This window comes from Meriones unguiculatus, chromosome 8 (genome assembly GCF_030254825.1).
Source record: "Meriones unguiculatus strain TT.TT164.6M chromosome 8, Bangor_MerUng_6.1, whole genome shotgun sequence".
Taxonomy (NCBI): Eukaryota; Metazoa; Chordata; class Mammalia; order Rodentia; family Muridae; genus Meriones; species Meriones unguiculatus.
In genome coordinates this window covers 100,935,096-100,942,763 of record NC_083356.1, presented here as the reverse complement: position 1 = coordinate 100,942,763, position 7,668 = coordinate 100,935,096, and the positions used below count along the sequence as shown (strand labels likewise).

General features: G+C 42.2%; 1 non-coding gene across 1 annotated transcript; it reads right to left on the bottom strand.

Annotated features, from left to right (window-relative positions):
• Nucleotides 1-3,915: 3,915 nt before the first annotated feature.
• LOC132656136 (small nucleolar RNA SNORA17) lies at nt 3,916-4,052 on the bottom strand. The gene has a single exon (XR_009594074.1). It is a non-coding gene; the product is annotated as a small nucleolar RNA SNORA17 (small nucleolar RNA).
• Between the last annotated feature and the right edge of the window lie 3,616 nt (nt 4,053-7,668).

Sequence of the window (7,668 nt, the reverse complement as noted above, 5' to 3'; positions counted from 1 at the left end):
CTGGTGGGATGTAGGGAAAGAGGAGTCCTTCTTCCCTGCTTGGAGGAGCGTGAGCTAGCACTGCTACTGTGGAAATCATTGTGGCGATTTCTCAAAAAAAAAAAAAAAATTAAACACAGACAGGGCTGGAGAGATAGCTCAGTGGGTAAGAGCACAGGCTGCTCTTCCTGAGGGCCTGGGTTCAGTTCCCAGCAACCACACGAGGCAGAATACAGGAAACCTGACACTTCCTTCTGGTCTCCTCAGGCACCTGCACAGACATACACATATCCAGACGACCATTCCACAGAAGACTGGATGGCAAAATGTGGTATATGCACACACTGGGGTTTTATTCAGCTACAGAGAAAATGACATTTCCAGGCAAGTGAGCAAAGCCGGGAAGTGTTGTGTTAAGGGAAGGGATCCAGATCCAGAAAGAGAGACGCCACATGTTTTCTCTCACGTGTAGATCCTAGACTTGACTGTTTGTGTCTGTGTTGGACATGAGTATGAAGACGGGCATAGGCCGTGAAACCAGAAGAGTGGTGTTGGGGGGAAGGGGTGGGGACCAGGACACATGTGGGATGGAAGCAGGAGGCCACTGGGACTAAAGGCTTACAAGTGTGTGTGCAGGAGCAGTAAGATGGGGGAAAAAAACCAGGAAGCGGAATCAACGAAAACAAATTTTGTTTGAAAATGCCACCACGGCATTTTGTATGCTAATTGAAAGGTTTTTTTTTAAAGGGATAAAAAAGTAATCAGTTTTATTGCAAACTGAAACCTCAGAACTGAATTGAGATCAGATCGTGAGTCAGTGGGGAAACTAATGAGAGACTTGCAAATCCTGATTTGCTTTATAGCTCATCTCGGGCGTGGCAACCCCTCCCACACACACACAGACACATATACCAATGCAGTCTGGTTATATTCATTTATTTGCTTCCCTCGGTGAAAGGAGACCCTCATCATGGTATTTGTCAGTGTGTACAGAAAGTGCGCTTTTCAGCTGATGGTCTTTTCTTAGCTGTAAAGATGAAGTTGTCTGTATCACCTTCTCCTTGAGCAATTGAGCATTGACTCACAGCATTCTTGTCATAGGGCTGATTACGCTCTCTCAGGCGGTATCAGCGATGCCAGTTAAACAAGGATGTCCATAAAGATGAGAATCTGAGCATTACTAAATGTCATCAGTGGAAGGAGCTGTAATTGCCTCCTGAAGCAGGGGATTAGATCTGCTTTTCACATGAATTTTTGACCAACTCATTTGTAATTTCCAGGTGACCTTTCTTGTAACTTGTAATGTGATTACCTAACAAATTTAACATGTAAACAGGAAGTGATATCAATGAAAAGCGGTGCTCGTTTATTGGGTCAAAGCTGACCAACCTGCTTACATAGTACATGTCTGTGAGAAACACGTAATTCTGGTAGAAGAGAAAGACTCCCATGAAATGGTTAATTACACAGAGAAGCCAAGCCATTTGGTAAATTCAGGCATTTCAGCATTACGAGTAAGGCAAAGTGGCAAGTTGCCAAGGAGAGATGGACCAGGTTCACAGAGATCCTTGTTGCGAGGATCTTGATTTGTGGCAAACTCATTTGCTGCAGGAAGTCACTGGGAGGGGGAGGAAGGGGAGTAGAATCTGCGGTTGTGTCTAACACTGAGCCAGACAAAACAGCAATGAAAACCCAGGAGCTGGCATTCAGTCATTAAAGGATTGTAGCCATTGGTACTGTGTTATCTAGACAAAGCTGAAAACATCCCGAGGAAGGCAGAATCTCAGTTTCTGAAACCAGAAACTGGAAAACAGCATCTAAACAGTGGTAGCTGAGCTCAGACAGACGCAGTACTAGCCTTAAAATAGCACGAGCTTACTAGTAAATCTTGATACAACTGCATGCACCAGGTAGTGAATTTGTAGTGCTCATTTGCTTTGCTGCCTTTTGAACAGCATACAAGTGTGTTGTGCAGGTAACGTACAATGATGCCATTATGTTATGGCAGTGTTTGGGGAAATGGCTACAGCTTGATTAATTGTAGAACAGAATTGCTTGACAGTAGAGCTGTCAGATATCAAAACACTTGCCGGGTTCTTTAATTGGACGAGTTGAGGAATGTATATTGTTTCAGCTATAACTGAAATCAATCTACAATTTGAGTAAAAGTTAACTCTTTAGTAATGTCTTCATCCTTATCTGTAAAATGTTAGAAAGAGAGAGAGAAATCAATCCAAAAACCTCTACAATGTAGAGTCTACAGAAATGTTTTCACACACACGTGCATTCAAGACTAATGACTGATAAACAAAGGAAGGAGCAGAATTTGGGAGGTTCTTCTAAGTTTCCAAAGAGTTTTTCATATACAGTCCCCACAATAAAACTCCGAGATTGGCACAAAAGCATTTCCACTCTAGTACGTATAAAGCCTATTCCATACCATGTTTTATTCCAGTACTTGAGATAGAGAGAAAAAAAATGAGTGACATTCCTATAGCCAATGAATTTAAAAATGGATAAACAGAGCAGAATATTTATGATGTTCTGAAAGTTTTTGCCTAAGATGCCACAAAAATCTCCCTAGGACTAAATAATCTAGTATTTTTTTTTTATCTAGGCTGCCTCTGCACCAAATAAGTCAAATTAGCCAAGAGAGAAACACATTCTCCTTGAAAGCTGCTTTCCAAGGCACTCAGAATTTCATACCAGAAAAAAACAAAACAAAACAGTTTAGCAGATAACTCAAATGTAAGAGCACCTGCACCTTAAAGCACTGTTTCTAGACCACTGTTTTTTGTTTTCTTCAGGTCAGTGCTAAATAAACTTGCATTAAATCAGTGAATTTTTCATCTTCAACCTTAAAAGAGCTTGGAAGATATCATCTCCCACCTTCCAAAGGAGAAGACTGGGCAGAATGAAAACTATGGACTTTTTCTTAGGCCATTCAGGAAATGGAGCTTCCTAACAAAAGCCATGATGTCATTTGGAAAGGCCAGAGTTTCTCCACTAGGTTTTCTGTAAAAGAAACTGAGTTCATCTTAAAGAGATTCAGGTAAATGTTTTTTGGTGACAGTCCATCATAGTTGACTGGGTCCTTCACACTGCATCACCTGAGGACATCCTGTTTCATGCCGTCTCCGTACGATAGTGACTCGAGTGAGGTAAGGTTTGGTGAGGGGATGATGGCATTGTAGATGGAATGGTTTCCATGTTATTATCAAGCAACTGTGAGCTAATGCTTTGGTAACGTGGACACACCCTGTTTTTTGACTAGTGCTTCACCCATGCTGTCAGGCTAGTTCTGCTGTGCTGCCCAGGCACACTGTAGGACCTACTCTTCTGAGTGCTTCAGCAGGTAAGGGACAGGGCCAGCTCGCCCATGCTTCTCCCCTTGGGGCTGGCTCACCTGCAACTCTTACCCTGTGGCCAGCTCTACTATGCTTCCTGGGAGATGGCCACTCTCCTGAGTACTGCAGCTGGCTAGGGGTGGGGTTAGCTCTCCCACAATGCCCAGGCAGGGGATGCGTCCAGTTCTGTACAACACTCACACATCAACATGTCCCTGGGAGGCAGCCCGGACCAGAAATGTCCACTTGGCCTTTGGTGATAACAGACCCCTGCTGCTGCAGGGCCACAGACCCAGTTGTGGCCTCCAGTGGCATCACAGGCTAAAACCCCACCAGCTACTCACCTCAGGCTGTTCCTCAGTAGCCTGGAGTCTCCTGTTCTGCCTCTCTTCATTGTGCCCACATCCTTCTGTTTCTCTTTCATTTCTCCACTGCAGGGGTCTCTGAGTGTCATCTCAGGAGTGGCCTCAGGAATTTTATGCCCTGCCCATGCATTATAGCACTGGACAGGGGTCATCTTGGTCATGGTCTGTCCTCCCAGGCCTGCATGACGCTGAACTGGTGGTCGTGAAAGGCTCGCTTTTTTCAGAGTGTGAGGCTACTAATTACTTAGATGTTCACACGTCAGAACACTGAGTGTGGACATAGCCTTTTTTTTTTTTTTTCTGCCACCTACTGACGCACAGGTGACACAGTAGCCACACCTGCAATTCCTCTGTGGTTTGAGTCTTTTTCTCATCCTCTCCCCCTTCATTCTCCCTTCTTCTCCCTCTTTTTTTCCGCGGGGACTCATAGATACTTCTTTACATACATTGTTTAATGGTCAAACCAAACTTTAGCCAGCCGACCTTTCAAGTGCTCCCGTGCTGTGTGCTCACATTATTGCCTCCTTATTTTCCAACAAGATTCTCCAGAATCAGCATAAGCCCAGCTCTGACTTCTTCTCCAAGACCTTGGTTAATTTTATTTAGAAACTGGGGCCTACTTACACTTTCATACTGGTTTTAGGGCAATTTTAGTGAATGAGTAAAGATTATCTTTTGGGCTGGAGAGATGGCTCAGTGGTTAAGAGCACTCTGCTCTTCCAAAAGACTCAGGTTCAATTCCTAGCACCCACACAGCAGCTTACCACTGTCTGTAACCCCAATTCCATGGGATCTGACATCTTCACACTAATGCACATAGAGCAAAATTAAATAAATGAAAAAAGAATATCTTTTATAAAACTTTGACTCGCTGTGGGCGTTCAGAGCACAATGGACAATGGCAGTGTAACATCACTATCACTGACCATATGAAAAGCAAGGCTCAGAAAAGGCAACCTCACTTAGCTCTTAAGTACCAAAGCTGGGTCTTTAAGCAAGCCTGTAGCTCCCAAGTCTTCAACTAAGCCGTAGAAGAAACATCCGTGGTGCTCATGTTCACCAAGTACCTTTGTATTTTCCATAATGGTGATCCCTACTTCTTCTAGTTAGAAACCAGAATTTATTATTTTAATAGGCCAGGTAGTTGCATGCGTGGCCAAGTATTTAAAAGCACAAAGACTTAAATTTGAAAAATGGTAGTATGACTATATGGTTACCATACAAGTTTTGTTTTGTGATAAAGGTAAAGACCTTTGGTTGTGGGGACCCTGGAAAAAAGTTTCTGGCATATACTGCCCAGAATCCATAGTAAAAACAGTGTGATCTCATAGTAGAAAACACACACAAAAAACACACGCACAACCAAAAACAGTGGGATATTTGCTAGAGCAATCTTTCAGCATAGAATGGCCTGTTTCTGCTTGTGCTTGTACATTCTCTAAGGTTGAGTGTTATCCTCCTAGACTTTAGTGAATTTTGATATGGTATTTCTATGCCTAAACTGGCTGTTAACCACTTCTACTGTTTACAGCTTATGTGACCTGAGTTTAGATAGTTTCTGAGCTGAGGTGTAGCTCCTAATCCAACTGTCCCCACCCTAAGTGAGGGGTTCTTGCTATAAATCCTTAGAGTTGTGACTTCCTACCTTTGAAATAAATATGATGAACGTGAGGGGGACAGACAGGTATGCCAGCGCAAGAGGGAAAAAGATGCTGACATCCGTGGGAAGTCAGCGCTATCCGAATCCGTGACGACCTGACTTTGAGCTGTGGTGGGAACACCATTAGCGCTTACCGTTTCCTCGTCTCCCCAACATTTATGGGAGGTGATTACTGGTCTAGAAAGAACAAGTGACAGAGTGAAAAGGAAATTATTAATTGTTTTATTTTAATTCAAAAACCGCATAATTAGACTCATTGGGGAGCAGATACTTAGAGAACTTGGGAAACGTCTCCAGGCAGACGCTTAGAAGGAGCACGGGGCTGCAGCTAGCTCAGAAGATTCTAGACAGGAAATGACTAATTTTACTAAGCAGCCCATCTTATAACTAACTCTTCTCTTCTAGATTCAGATTTGCCTCTTAGAGGAACAAGCGTTTCTGCCGTACTGACCTTCTGAACAGTAGACTATTATTTTTGGAATGGCAATGGCTGACGTCACCGCGAGATGTGGATCTCAGGTCCCTTAGACTTTCTGCCGCTGATTCTCTAGAGCAGCTCCTGGGAGCATGTTTAATAAATGTTTCCGGTGAATGCCATCGTTTAGGAGTGCCCACCACACTAGGTGAGCACTGCGATGCTGGGGAGCTCCTTGCACATGCATTTGAGCTCGTTTTGTATCAGAAGGTTTTCCCCTGGAGTGGAGGCTAACCTGAGAGTGAGTAGGTATGAGCCGGTGGAGTGCACGAGGAGGAAGGGAAGAGGTTTTCTGGGGCCTTCTTTGTATGTTCTAGATGTGACTGAAGAAGCTAGAGGCCATGTCTGGGCTGCTGGGAATAGACAGGACATTTGACACTCTCTTCATGGCAAACAGGACGCAAAGAACACGCCTGTTTTTTTCCAGGTAGACTTGAGATTGACTTTTGAACAACACGATAGAGGCAAAAGTCAGCAAATTACTTTTGGTTTCTCAAAAACTTAACTATTAATAGCGTGGCTCTGGCCAGAAGTCTTACTCAGGACATAAACACCCAGGTATACATATTTACTGTATTACTCGGGGTTACGTAGAGTGAAAATAAAAAAAAAAAAAAAAAAAAAAGAACTGAGACTCAACCTGTGACTGTCACATGCAGTTTACCAGACAGACAAGCTGCCTCCGATGAGACGAGTCAGGATCACAGCATTAGCTGCAGCAAGAGAAGGTGGGTAAGAAGTGATTGATACAGAATTGTATCAATTGATACGGTACAGAATGTTAACCACAGTTAACTTTTCAGTTAGGATTTAATACTGCGTCTTTACAGGTGTTTATATTTCTCTCTATTGCAAACGGCATCATGTATATATATAAAATGTGTCTGTATGCGCAAGTTCTGATCAGTTTAAACTTTTTTAAAAAATAGAATTGTGTACATTTGAAGGCAGTAAAGGGTAAGAAAGTGAGCACCATCAAGATTTATTTTCAGCATTCCTGACCTACATAACTTCAAAGTTTTCCCCAAATATTTTATGTTATGAAGTGCATCTGCACTGATTTTCAAATTGTCTCATGTCTCAAGAAAAAAAAATTGAGTATAAATGGATCTTTGCAGTTTAAACTTGTGCAGTTTAAAAATCAATTTCTGTTGGAAATACAAATGGATAAAGATGTACATGGATTGGGGAGAAAGGTCATAATCCTTCAAGTACCAGTTTAGGATGGTAAGGGGAGGGCCTGGCTTTTATGGAGAGACACATAATACTCCTAGCTCATACAGTGTGGACCTATTGAGGAATGAGATGCTGTCTTCTTCATGCCCTCACTCTTGATTAGAAAGAAGAAGGTAAGTAAAGACCTGTTTGCCCTTTCTCATGTAATATTCTCTCAGGTCTAAGTACAGCTTGTGGAGATGTTGTTTTGTTTGTTTGTATTGATTTTAGTTAGTTTGTTTGTTTTAGCTTTTCCTCTCAGAATATGTTTACTATACATCTCAATTTCTTGTTAAATTTAGAAAATAGGACATGAAGCATCCTGGTACTTTTTTGGCACTTTTTTGATCTACTGATCTTGGGAATCATCCAATAATATTTAGATGCTGCCCTTACCGAAGGCAAGCCTTCAAGCAAGAGAACATGATCTTAAATGCAGGCTAGAGATTCGAGACAGTTTATTACTTCTCATGTTCACGGTTAGAACACATCAATATACTCATGTCAAAATTAAATTGTGGTTTCCTTAAGCCCAGCAAAGATTACCTAATCATTCTTAAATAAAAAAATAACAACAACATCACATTATTAAATAATGGCAAGAAAGCCAACAAATTTCCTGTTCTT